Source organism: Mobula birostris, chromosome 13, assembly GCF_030028105.1.
Source record: "Mobula birostris isolate sMobBir1 chromosome 13, sMobBir1.hap1, whole genome shotgun sequence".
NCBI classification, from domain to species: Eukaryota; Metazoa; Chordata; class Chondrichthyes; order Myliobatiformes; family Myliobatidae; genus Mobula; species Mobula birostris.
Window position 1 is genome coordinate 16,061,947 of NC_092382.1, and position 14,655 is coordinate 16,076,601.

The window sequence follows — 14,655 nt, forward strand, 5'->3', positions numbered from 1 at the left end:
AATTTGTTCCCCTAAATCCCTCAGACTGTTGGGTGCAACCAAGTCCCAATAATGGCTACAATATCATAATTCCCTGTCCTGAGCTCATCTGGATTTCCTATGATGCCTCTTGCATTGTGATATACACAGCTCAGCACATTCATCGCACCATGCTCAACCATTTGATTGCTGACTCTGAGGTCTGAACAACATCTGACTGGTGACAAGAAAACAGACGCTCCCTCATTGTCACAAAAACAAAGGAGCTGATAGTGGACGACGGGAGGAATGGAGACAGGCTAACCCCTATTGACATCAATGGATCTGGGGTTGAGAGGGTGAACAGCTTTAAATTCCTCAGCATAAACATCACCAAGGATCTCACATGGTCTGTACATACCGGCTGTGTTATGAAAAGAGCACAGCAGCACTTCTTTCACCTCAAAACGGTTGAAGAAGTTGGGGATGGGGCCCCAAATCCTAAGAACTTTCTGCAGGGACACAATTGAGAGCATCCTGACTGGCTGCATCACTGCCTGGTATGGGAACTGTACTTCCCTTAATCGCAGGAACCTGCAGAGTGTGGTGCGGACAGCCCAGCGCATCTGTAGATGTGAACTTCCCACTAATCAGGACATTTACAGAGACAGGGATGTAAAACGGGCCCAAACGATATTGGGGACCCAATTCACCACAACCACAAACTGTTCCTGCTGCTACCATCCAGGAAACGGTACCACAGCAAAAGGACCAACAGGCTCCGGGACATCATCTTCCACCAGGCCATCAGACTGATTAATTTATGCTGATACAATTGCATTTCTATGTTATATTGACTGTCCTATGTACAAACTATTTATTATAAATTACTATAAATTACAAATTGCACACTTAGACGGAGACATAACATAACGATCTCTACTCCTCATGTATATGAAGGACGTAAGTAATAAAGTCAATTCAATTCACCCTCTCCACTATCTGTTCTGTTAATGCTGGCTCCCATTCCCCCTACAACTCGCATGAGCAAGTCTTACCACTAGGATATTCGTCCCCTCTTGTTCTGTTCCCCTAACTAACGAATCTCCTATCACCCCCTTGACTTTCCTCTGCCAGGTAATCCCCCGCAAGTTTCTAAAGTGGTCCACCCGTTGTTGTGTTGGATAGCAATAACAGTACTCTGTGATTGCTATTTAAACTCATTCCCCTTCCTGCCTCTCACCCAGTTTCCTGTGTCCTGCACTTTGGGTGTAACTCACCTCTCTTCATGTCATATCTATTACGTCCTCCAACTCCTGGATGATCCAGAATTCTCCCATTTCAAGTTCCAATTCTGTAAAGTGCAGGGTTACAAGCTGCAGCTGGATGCACATCTTGTAGGTGAGGGCATCAGGGACACCGGATGTCTTCCCACCTTCCCACCAATGTCCCCTCTAATTTGTAATGACCAGTGTGCACATAAATCTTGTACTGTCCATTTTTTTTACACAGTGACAACATGTGCACAGTGAATTTTATATAGAGAGACAGTCATTTTAACAGCTAGCAAATCACTGTCGATAAGAACTTTGATGTCCTCTGGGTTTGATCGAGTTCATCTGCACTCTCACACAACCTATGCAGCAGGCCTGTAACGGGTAATGAAGGATTTTCTCACCAGAGCTTTTGCACATCATCCATATGTCACTTGCTTGCTAAATTATGCTTTAAAAAGTCAAGATTTCCAAATATCACTCCACTTCTTCCCACTTGCGAATTCTCCAGCAACTTTTTCATCACCACAATACACACAGGTGACACCAGTTTCTGTATTGTACACAAATATTTCCCCTGAACCCTCCCCCAGGTGACTGACGGTGGTGAACTCAGTGATGGCAATGCCAATGAATATGAAGGGAAGGGCAGTAGTCTGTCTCATTGGAGTCTGGCACATTTGTGATGTGAAAGCTACTTGTTGCCCAGGACAAAGGTGTTTGATATCATTATGTACCCAGAGAGAATGGGTCAAAACACGTCCCTGTCATTTGGAACCTGATCCTTTGATCGCTCTTTTCGGTATTTCTCGAGACTCTGACAAGCATTTGATCCTGGCTAAACGATGAACATTGTCTTTTCTCTCTCTTTCAGCTGGACGTGCAGTACTCCTTAAGTGGAGAGATGTAGTTCCCCCTACCCATGTTCGATGGCTCAGGGATATTATGTCTTGTTTGGATCTTGAAAAGATATTAATAGCAAAAGGATAGTGTGGGATAAAATTGATCCCTTAGAGAATCAGAGTGGATGGGTATGTGCGGAGCCGAAAGAGATGGGGGAGATTTTGAACAATTTCTTTTCTTCGGTATTCACCAAGGAGAAGGATATTGAATTGTGTAAGGTAAAGGAAACAAGAAGGGTAGTTATGGAAAGTATGATGATTAAAGAAGAGGAGGTACTGGTGCTTTTAAGGAATATAGAACTGGATAAGTTTCTGGGTCCAGACAGGATATTCCCTAGAATCCTTGAGGGAAGTTAGTGTGGAAATGACAGGGGCTCTGACAGAAATATTTCAAATGTCATTGGAAATGAGAATGGTGCTGGAGGATTGGCTTATTGCTCATGTTGTTCCATTGTTTAAAAAGGGTTCTAAGAGTAAACCTAGCAATTATCCGCCTGTGAGTTTGACGTTAGTGGTGGGGAAATTGATGGAAAGTATTCTTAGAGATGGTATATATAATTATCTGGATAGACAGGGTCTGATTAGGAACAGGTAACATGGATTTGTGCGTGGAAGGTCATGTTCGACAAATCTTATTGAACTTTTTGATGAGGTTACTAGGAAAGTTGATGAGGATAAAGCGGTGGATGTTGTCTATATGTACTTCAGTAAGGCCTTTGACAACGTTGCACATGGAAGGTTAGTTAAGAAGATTCAATCGTTAGGCATTAATATCGAAGTAGTAAAATGGATTCAGCAGTGGCTGGATGGGAGACGCCAGAGACGATAACTGCGTGTCAGATAGGAGGATGGTGTCTAGTGGTGTGCCTCAGGGATCTGTACTGGGTCCAATGTTGTTTGTCATATATATTAATGATCTGGATGGTGAGGAGGTAAATTGGATTAGTAAGTATGCAGATGATACTAAGATAGGTGGAGTTGTGGATCATGAAGAAGGTTTTCAAAGCTTGCAGAGAGATTTAGGCCAGTTAGAAGAGTGGGCTGAAAGATGGCAGATGGAATTTAATGCTGATAAATGTAAGGTGTTACATTTTGGTAGGACTAATCAAAATAGGACATACATGGTAAATGGTAGGGCATTGAAGAATGCAGTAGAACAGAGGGATCTGGGAATAATGGTGCATAGTTCCCTGAAGGTGGAATCTCATGTGGATAGGGTGGTGAAGAAAGCTTTCGGTATGCTGGCCTTTATAAATCAGAGCATTGAGTATAGGAGTTGGGATGTAATGTTGAAATTGTATAAGGCATTGCTAAGGCCAAATTTAGAGTATTGTGTACAGTTCTGGTCACCGAATTATGGGAAAGGTGTCAATGAAATTGAGAGAGTAAAGAGAAGATTTACTAAAATGTTGCCTGGGTTTCATCTCCTAAGTTACAGAGAAAGGTTGAACAAGTTAGGTCTTTATTCTTTGGAACGTAGAAGGTTGAGCGGGGACTTGATAGAGGTGTTTAAAATTATGAGGGGAATAGATAGAGTTGATGTGGATAGGCTTTTTCCATTGAGATTGGAGGAGATTCAAACAAGAGGACATGAGTTGAGAGTTAAAGGGCAAAAGTTTAGGGGTAACATGAGGGGGAACTTCTTTACTCAGAGAGTGGTAGCTGTGTGGAACGAGCTTCCAGCAGAAGTGGTTGAGGCAGGTTCGATGTTGTCATTTAAAGTAAAATTGGACAGCTATATGGACAGGAAAAAAATGGAGGGTTAAGGGCTGAGTGCAGGTCAGCGGGACGAGGTGAGAATAAGAGTTCAGCACGGACTAGAAGGGCCGAGATGGCCTGATTCCGTGCTGTAATTGTTATAAGCGTATACGGTTACTATTCACTTTTTAATTCAGATATAAAGTTCCATAAGGTGTGGGGACCTTTTCTTGGATATTTTCATAATTCTCACCTAGATTGACAGGTGTATTTTTTTCTTCCCTTGATAGTCAGATCCTGCATTTCCAGCTTTCTTTGATTCTTTGTTTAGTTAGCAGGCTGCTTTTTTTATTATTCATTTCTCTTTTTCCTACAATATATAGATCTGGGGTGATAAAAGTTTATCTCAAATGTCCTTTTAAATATTTATACTTATAATGTAATGGTTGGCTTGGAGTTGGATCGTGGGAGGGTTGGGTGCTTTCCTTTCTAACTTTTCATTTTTAATATGGGTGACTTGCTCATTTGTTAAGATGTGTATTATTGCTATTTTTGTCTGTATTGCAATGATCCTTCTATTTACACTATTGATTTTTTTCTTCGACACTGTAGTTTGTAGAAAACTTAAAAAAAAATTAAAAAATCATGACCTCACGGGTAGAAAAGTCCAGAACAAGAGGGGGTGGAACAAGCAACAGACACAAAATGCTGGGGGAACTCAGCAGGCCAGGCAGCATCTATGGAAAAGAGTACTAATGCTGAGTTCCTCCAGCAATTTGTGTGTGTTGCTCGGATTTCCAGCATCTGCAGATTTTCTCTTGTTTGTGACTGGAGGCAGAACAAAGGTGATTTTCACAACAGCTGATGTAAAAGATTTTGTTCCCTTTCTCCGAGTTCCCGATCCTTGCATTTAGACAGCTGGAGCTCAGCTCTGTCTGAGAGACCCATCGGTTCCCATTCCCTCATCAGCCGGAAGCTCCCCGGGGCCCGTGTACGGATGGTGGGGCTGAGAGAGAGGGAAGAGAGCAGGACTGTCCCGGGATTGCGGGTCACGGAGTCCGGAGTCACAGCATCGTCCCGAGATTCTCACTTACCTGCAGCCGAACCTGCAGCCGTGATCCCGAGGCCTTTGTGTACTGCGCGCATGCCTGATATTCACCAACCTTCACGCCTGCGCATATGATCGATGCTTCAGCGCCTGCGAAATTTATAACGCAATGCTTTATGGGTAATCACGGTGCCATTAACAGTTTTTTCAAACACTGGTTCCATGTCCATATCTCAGTTTTTTAGTGTCTGTATAGAAAACTCAGCAGCCTTTTTAACGCAGAAAACGGCTCCAATAAACAATATACTCAATATCGAAGTGTATCTAATGCCAAAGTACAACCCTCTTACAAAGGCAGGTATAAAACACAAGAGATTCTGCAGTTGCTGGAAATACAGAGACGCACACACACAAAATGCTGGACGAACTCTGCTGTCCAGGCAGCAGCTCAGCAGAGGAGCACATAGTCTAGGAATTCTGAAGGAGCTCGGCCTACACGTTGTCTGTTTATTCCTCTCCACATTTGCTGCCTGATCTGCTGATTTCCTCCAGTGTTTTGCATTTTTTAAAAAATCAGTTTCCAAATGTTTCTGTTCTTTCATCTGCAGGCACATCTTTTTGGCCTGATTCCTCTTCCTACTCCTCCTCGTAAACTCTAGACTCCATATCTCTCTGGAGCCCCAAAGCACTGACTCATGCTGGCAACACTTTGGTTTCCGACTCTGCTCCATCGAAGATTCACTCACTAGTCTGCTGTCAGACTTTAGAGGCGCATTGCAACAGCCCAGCTGTCTGAGGCACAGTCCTTTGAAATGAGTGAAAATGTCCCAAAACGTTCAAAAGATCAGGGAAGAAGGAGTTTAACCGCCTTCGGCCGGACCCCTGGGGAACGTCAAAACCACAGTGAGTTCATCATCTTATTCAGTCTGGAGAAAATCATGCAGGAAATTCATGCAGGTGGAGAAGGTGATGAGAGCCATTGGTTGTGCGAATAGCCAGAGGCTTTTTCCCAGGACGGAAATTGCTAACACAAGGGGTAAGTTTAAAGTAAGTAGTTGCAAGGGAGATGTCAGTGGTAAGATTTTTTTACACAAAGAGTGGTGGGTGTGTGGAATGCACTGCCGGTGACAGTGGTAGAGGCGGATACAATGGGGTCCTTTAAGAGAACCTCAGATAGGTACATGGAGCTTCGGAAAATAGAGAGCTATGAGGTAGGGTAATTCTAGGCGTTTTCTAGAGTAGGTTACATGGTCGGCACAACATTGTGGGCCGAAGGGTCTGTAATGTCCTGTAGGTTTCTATGATTCTATGACATTCAAGGGAAATCTCTTCTCCCACGGACTGGTGACTAGTTGCAATCTGTCATCACAGAGACAGTGAGAGGGGGACGGCAGGGATGGATTAATAAAATACTGATATGGAACAGAAACATGGGCAGGGATCAGATGGGCCGAGTGGCCTCTCTAGTGTACAATGTGAGTGTGGTAGAGACAGTAAGCACCTAGGACACGGAATTTGATAGAGAACTGATTTATCTTTCACAGATCCACAATATTAAACACCAGTCTAGTTTAAGGCTAACATCAGCAGAACAGACTCCTCCAATGCTCAGTGACCACTAGGCAAGGATCAGGCCGACCGAGCCCCAGGAATTCGCACTGCCCCTTTAGATATACTCCAGGGCACGAAAGAATCCGTGCCCAGACTCGGGACAAGTTTACAGGTAACCAATCTGAAGAGGAACAAAGGTTCATGGATATTTACTTAGATACCTGCAAAGTCTCAGGGAGAATTAATTAGAAGCATCCATGGATAATTGCACCGTGATTGTCAACTATAGAAGACACAACTCTAACATATAAAAATCCCCAAAGCGCAACAACACATTTGAGTTACAATTCATAAAACTCAGAGAACTGACAAACAAAACAGCAAAGAAAAAAAAAGAGACCTGAGAATACTCTACCTCCGACACGAGGGTGCGACAAATCCCGTCCCACCATGGCCGCATCTGATGGCCCAGTACTGTCCGGAATGTCCTTTGGAATTCTGAATTAAGGACAGGATCCAAAATATTCCTCCCGAACTAGCAAGATGATCCTCGGTAGTGAGGGGCGGGGGGGGTGGGGGGGGGCGGTGGCGGTGTGGTGGCGCGGAGGGAAAGGCATGTGAGTCTTCCGATTCGGGGCCAAATAGGGACAAGGTAAAAGTTTAAATCCCGATAGGCGGGGTGAATTTTTAGAGAAGAAGGAGGATGTGATATATATGTTGCCGGGACAGTTTTCCTTGTGACTTTAAAGAGGCCGATAAAGCGAGGGGCTAGTTTTCGCGATTCAGGTTTGAGTGGACGAACAGAGACCCGCTAATCAATATTGAAAGAGGGGCCAAACCGCCTTTGTCTGTTGGCCTTGGCCTGCTGCCGGGCTGAACTTTCTTTCAGAATCCTTTGCCCTTGAGACACCTTTAAACAAATTATTCTGCGGAGGGCAACCCGACCTCTAATTCCTGATCAGGAGACAGAGCGAGGCAGAAACTCAATTTGACACTCGAAAGGGGTCATACCCAGTGATGAATGCTGAAGGGTGCTGTGGGCAAACTCGGCCAAGATTAAATGGTTACTCCGAGAGGAGAGAGGCAGAGAAGAACCTGCTCCAGGTCTTGGTTCGTCTTCTCAGCCTGTCCATTAGTGTGAGGGTAGAAGCCTGAGGAATGACAGGAGGTAGCCCCAAGCAGCCTGCAATGTGCTTGACGGAGATTGGAGGTGAATCAGGACCTCGGTCCAAAACAACATCTGTGCGAAAACCTTCATATGAAAACTTGTCTGTGAGAAGTTGTGCGTCTATCGGGAGAATGGGATTTTATTTCGAAGAATGTATCTACAGGCCTTGAAGAACTTATAGAACACAACTAAAATAGTGGTAAAGGAATGTGATGGGGACAGGCAGATAATGATATCTACAGAATGGTGAGACCGCGGAGTGAAGATATGGGTAGATCTTGTAGAGAAACTCGGCTCATCCCAAAACCCCCTGCATTTACCAGGCCCGGATGGTTTCGTTCAGAAACGTTGACAAATTGTTTTTCCTTTCAGATTATGCCTGACCCAGTCCTCCAAGAGATGTCAGCTGCTATAGAAATCTTGGCATTTGCCTGGATGTTGCGTCCGGCAGCAGGTCCAGTACTTTAGGAAGTACACGGAAGTCAGCGTGGATACTTGAGAAGCGGAGTTTACCCTGAGTACAAACACAGTTCAGGTCTGATTTTACCAACAACTTAAAACATTTGAGTTGGTGTCAATAAGACGACCTGCTGGTGGAGGCTTTGTGGTCTGAGAGGGAGAGACTGACGGTGACTGGAACATCAGGACATGTCTCACAGAGAACCAGTGGCTGTGATTTGGATGGAGCTCTCTCATACTCTGATGGAGATGGGTTTACCAGGACCCTACAAAGGTAACTGCGTACACAGATGACGGGCGATTTATGTGTAGATATCGAAACGATACAAGAAACAAAGTTAACGAGATGGTCCAAGTGATAGTCAGCGCGAAGAAGGTAAGACCATGAGATACAGGCGCAGAGTTACTCCATTTGGCCATCGAGTCTGCTCCACCATTTCATCATGGCTGATCCAATTTTCCTTTCAGCACCAATCTCTTCCCTTCTCCCCGTATCCCTTCCTGCCCCGAACAATGAAAAATCTATCACTTGCTGCCTTGAATATCCCTAAAAACATGGCCTCCGCAGCGGCGACTGGCAAAGATTTCCACAAACGCACCGCTCTCTATCTAAAAAAAAATCCATCCTCTTTACCGGACTTGAAGGGCGGTCCTCTATTCTGAGGTTGTGTCCTCTGATCCTGGACTCTCTCCCCGGAGAAAACATCCTTTCCGCATCCACTCTGTCAAGGCCTTTCACCATTCGATAGGTTTCAATGAGGTCACCCTTATTCTTCTGAATTCCAGTCAGTACAGGCTCAGAGCCGTCCAATGCTTGTCATAGGACAAGACGTTCAATCCTGGAATCATTTTCGTGAATGAAACCCTTTTTAGCTTCAACACGTCTTTTCAGGGTAATGTGCCCAAAACTGCTCACAATACTCCAACTGAGGCCTTGCCAGTGCTGCGGAAAGTCTCGGCATTAAACTAGGTGGATCAGTGACCTCCTCCTGTATCGTTAACTGAGTCAATTCACTGATGTCAGGGCTGACCAAAGTGTGATCACCTCTCTTTCTCTCCCTTTTCCCATTCGGAATTAGATAAACCTCACTTCTTATCGCCTTAGTAACATAGAAACATAGAAATCATACAGCACAATTCAGGCCCTTCGGCCCACAAGGCTGTAACGAACATGTCCCTACCTGAGAATTACCTAGTCATCTATTCGGCCCACAAGGCTGTAACGAACATGTCCCTACCTGAGAATTACCCATAGTCATCTATTCTTCTGAGCTCCATGTATCCATCCAGGAGTCCCTATCATTTCCGCCTCCACCACAGCTGCCGGCAGCCAATTCCACGCGCTCACCACCCTCTGCGGAAAAGAATCTTACCCCTGATATCTCCTTTGTACCTACTTCCAAGCCCCTTAAAATAATGCCCTCTCGTGTTCAGTCCTGGGAAAAAGCCTCTGACTGTCCACATGATCAATGCCTCTCATTATCTTTCAACCAATTTAAATTCAATCTAACACAACCCTCCCGCATCCGAATCAGAACCAGGTTTCATATCACAGGCATTTGTCGTGAAATTTGTTAACTTTTCGGTAGCAGTAAAATGAAATACAGGATAAATAAATATAGAGGGGAAAAAAACTGAGTTACAGGTGGCGGAGGGAAAGAAGCTGTTCCTGAATCGCTGAGCGTGAGCTCCCTCCCGATGGTAACACTGTGCAGAGGGCATGTCCTATTGGTGGGCAACTTGAATGATGGACGCCCCTGTTACAAGGATCATCCCTTGTAATAATGATCAGAGAGGTACAGAGAATCTGTATTTACCAACAAGTAAATTTTATTATTTCAACTATAAAGCATGTAGGTTCACACGCTATCTACCTGTGTGCATTCTACTAGAACCCCTGACACTCCATGAACAGTCAATGAAGAGAAAAGGTATCACCCGGGAAAGGATTCTACGGCTGGCCTCGTGATCCCGATCTCCACGTGTCCGTGGGGTCCTCCCTATTCACGATGGTTGGTCTCTGGCTGCTGGAGAGTTATCGCCCCTGTCTATTTGGAGCTCCTGAGTCTTATACTGCCCCTCATAAACTGAACCACTGGATCTCTGTCCTGACCTACCTGGGTCACCTTCTCACTGCTCATTGTACAGGGCAACAGCCAACGTTGTTTCATGGCTCCGCCCACCCCAGCCTTGTGTATTTGGGTCTTTACATCCAGTTTAATGAGGCAGCCCAGGCAGACAGAGGCAACCAAACGAGGCTACAGATTGCTTGTTTGGTAGGTCCGGCATTTTGCATAATCAGTATCCACTCCTCTGAGAACGGTCTCAGGTTTATTGTTCTGATTAGATTGTCCCGGAGTCAGGAGTCAGTACAGAGTCCACGCCCTTTACATAACAAACGTATGCTTGTTTAGGAATGGTCTCAGGATTAGCAGATGATCACCTGAAGCTTCCTGTGTCTGCATTCACCCTGTGTCTTTCTCGGGTCAGCTGTCGTCTGAATGCTCCAGGGTGGATGCTCTGATTAGATTATCCAAGAGCAAGAGTCAATTCAGAGTCCACGAAATGGGGGGAGACAGAGAGAACTGGTTTGTCTGCTTCCCCTGTCCTTGATCAGACTGTAGTTTCCTCTGGACAACAGGGTGTTTTATGAGCCCTGCCATGCGTCATGGACAGTGTCTTTCTCGGGTCAGCTCCAGGGTGGATGGTGGAGGGTTTTACAGAGATGGCGAGTGCTGTCGGGGTTGGAGAGGTTTACAGAAATGGGGAGTGATGTAGGGGTTGGGAGGGTTTTCTTTATTTAATGTTATTTTTTATTTGGATAAGGTATTTTAAGTATTACACAAACTTGTTTTTACATATAAAACCTTTTCCATGTTTATATATATATAAATCTATATATATTTATATATTCACAAGTACACACTGAGATGATATAAAAATAATTAGGCACTTAAATAGATATTTACGTGCAGTTGTAATTCCACTCTATTAAACTAAATAATAATAATAGTTGTTAAAATAGTAATAATAGTGTATGAATAATAATCTCCATGTATCTCTTCTGGTCCATTTCTTTCTGGTTCAAAATATTGTGTGTAACCCCATGTAGCTTCCTTCGTAGGTGTTAATGTTTGTTCCTACCCACAAACATACTTATCCAATCTCTGTGTACTTATTTACTTCATTTCATCATATTTTTTCTCAAATCTTTTTCTTTGCTTGTGTTAATTCCTCATTTTCCAGAAATAGAACAGTGAACATTCGAACCAAGGGAGCTTACGTTAACACTATTACTATGTTGATAGGGAAGGCAGTCTAAACCATTAGGAGAGTCATCTAAAAGTCTGCTCGCTTTGGGGTTATAAATTCAATCCATTTATTCCAAATATGATAATTATTTTCTTTTTGAATTCTTTTTGAAGGTACCTAAAAAAGTGATTGTGTTCCAGGCCATGTTTGTCCTACAGGGATTGAAAACTTCGTAATACTTTAGTGTGTGAATGAGATGTAGGTTGTAAGACCTTTCTCTATCCATAGTTCAAATCTTTTATCTCCTCTGCTGGGAAGGAATGTGGTATCATCAGCACACCATCTGAAAAGCTTTAACATGTTATAGATTCCACATGAATTAGCCACCTTTTGCCATACTTTTAGTGTGACATTTATCCAGGTATTTTTAATCTTTTCCAATTGGGCCATCAATCCTTTGCCCGCAATTGAGGCCTGTAGAGGAAAACTGTCAATCAATCCAAATTCTATTTCCTTCCACCTAGCCTTCTATCCCTTATTACACCAATATAACAGAGGGGTTATCTGTGAAGCATAAAAATAATTTCTCAAGCAAGGAAGTGCTATACCTCCTCCTTCCTTTCCTAACTGGAAGGTGTTAAATCTGATTCTAGGTTTCTTTCCTTGCGAAATAAGGCGGGAAATCCTTTTGTCCCATTCCCTGAATTGATTATCGTCTACCTCCACAGGTAAAGTCCGGAAAAGGTAAAGTAAGTGAGGGAGAATATTCATTTTTATGGTAATTATCCTTGAATTTAAACTTAAAAAGGGGATAAGATTCCATCTATGTGGAAGGGTTTTCACAGATGGCCCGGGCTGTTTGGAAGCTTCTTGACCACTCTGGAAATGTTCTTTACTGGTAGTACCAAAATGGCATTGTTGTCTGTGACAAAACGAAACCCGTATTGTATCGGAGTGTTTTGCTAATAATGTTCGTGCATCACTATGCTACGTGAACCTGAGTCCCTGACTGTAGACCGCAGTCCCTACACTGCATTCCATCTGCCACTTCATTGTCTGTTCTCCAAACCTGTCCGAGTCCTTCATTAGACACCCGCTTTACTCTAAGGTAGAATTGATGGCTTGGTGACCAGCTTTGCCTGGCACCTATCTTCGTATTAACTGCAAAGCTGGTCACCAAGCCATCAATTCTGTCATCCAGATCGTTGATATCTAACACGAAAAAAAGCGGTCTCAATACTGATCCCAGCGGAATGTCATTGTTTACTAGCAGCAAACAGAATAGGCTCGCATTGTTCTGAGTCTTTGCCTGCTGCCAGTAAACCACTCTTCGATTGATTGTAGTATCTTTCCTGTAATACCATGAGCTGTGACCTTATTCAGCAGGCTCATGGGAGCAAGACCTTGTTAAAGACCATCTGGAAATCCAAGCAAACAACATCCACTGCCTCTCCTTTGTCTATCCTGCCTGTTATTTCATCAAAGAGTTCCAACAGATTTCTGAGACAAGATTTTCCCTCCAGGAAACCATGAGGAATTTGGCCTACTTTATCGTGTGCCAAGTACCCCGAAAAATCATCCTTAATGGACTCCAACCACTGACGTCAGAAACTGTCATATAATATCCTTTCTTCTGCTTCCCTCCCTTCTTAAAGAATGGAATGACATTTGCAACTTTCTAGCTCGCCAGAACTATTCCCAAGTCTAGTAATACTTGAAAGGTCATGACCCATTCTTTAAGATAAACACGAGGGGGGACTTGGTCCCTCAGAGCTGGTGAGAATGTGGAACGGGCTGCCAGAGCAAGTGGCAGGGGCGATTTCAACATTTAAGCAAAGTTTGGATGGGTGCATGGATGGAAGGGAATGAAGGTTGCTGGATGAATACTTTGGCACAGACTAGATTGTCATGTTCTATGACTTTAATGCCTTCACAATCTATTCACCTACCATTTTCTGAACACTGGGGTGTACATTGTCTGGTCCAGGAGTTTTACCTACCTCCAGGCCTTTCAGCTTCCAAAGCAAATTTTCTCCTTAGTAATAGTATATATACCCACTTCTACCCCGATACACTTGAAGTATCGGCATTTGGGGGGTGGAGATGAAGTGAGAGAAACAAATGTAAGGGGGATGGGGAATTAAGCAAAATATCTCCTAAGAACATATTTTCTTTTCATTTCATTTTTTAAATCTTTTTATTGATATATAATCTTCTACAACTATAAAATGCAAAAGTTCAACAAATTAGTATATATAATTAATAAAGCTGAAGAAAAAAGCTTGTATATGCTAATGAAAAAAAACTTAGAAAAAGGGAAAAAGAGAACCCCAACTAATGAAAAAAATACCCACGAACTACTAAAAAAACATTAGGAACCAACACCCGGAGCATCACGTCTTGCAATTATATATAAAAGATTCTTTTTAAAACAACAGCAACAACTGCCAAATCACATTTATATAACATAAAATTGGAAGGAAATTATATAAATAAATTCATATTAAATGATAATATTTGGCAAAGGAGCCCCACTTTCTCTCAAAATCGAATCGGGGATCAAAATATTTTCCTTAACGAAACTTATTATTTCGGAAAAATATCTTGGTCCCATTCTGAAATGGAACTTTACAAAGAAAAATAAGAGCGGAAAAGACAAATTTAGAAAACAGTATCTGCACTGAAACAGACTTGGATCAACACTACCTAGGACAGAAGGAGGACGAGGAATTACAGACATTAAAAACTTACACAAAAGTCAGATAAAACTCCTAAATATATATTTTCTTCTAAAATAAGCAGGATTCAGCACTCCATGCAAGCATAAGCAATTGTGATGGAAGTACACACCAGAAAACTTAAATGAGAGGCCTACTCAGAAAAATGAATCACCAGTATTGAAGAAAATGTTAACCAGTGGAATGATTATGACCCTCCATGGAAGACACCCCAATGATCTGAGCAGATAAGATGTTCGTCAAGGAAGCATCGAACGCCCGACTCTGAGTGGAAGACGTCTTCACAGAAAGAGAGGTTCCTTGCAGAAATACAGGACAGAGTGGTTAACGTAAAAATTAACAAAGATACATAAAAGAGTAACAAACAAGGTGATGAATGCAGAAAATGCCAAGACATACCAGACACAGTCCGACACTTCCCAGGATCCTGCAGCAGTTTAACTCAATCTGATTACTTACAAAGGTACAATCAAGTGGCAAATATCATTCACCAAAATCTTGCTTCAAGTGTCATAATGGGGGACGCTGGGAACGGTCCCAAAAGCATGACACAGGCACTGAAGTATGAGGGAACAGGAATGGACAAAACTAAATGACGGGACAGGAC

General features: G+C 43.1%; 1 protein-coding gene across 1 annotated transcript in view; it reads left to right on the forward strand.

Annotated features, from left to right (window-relative positions):
* Positions 1–14,655, forward strand: part of LOC140207823 (uncharacterized) — a 189,751-nt gene that overhangs the window by 58,778 nt on the left and 116,318 nt on the right. The window lies entirely within an intron of this gene.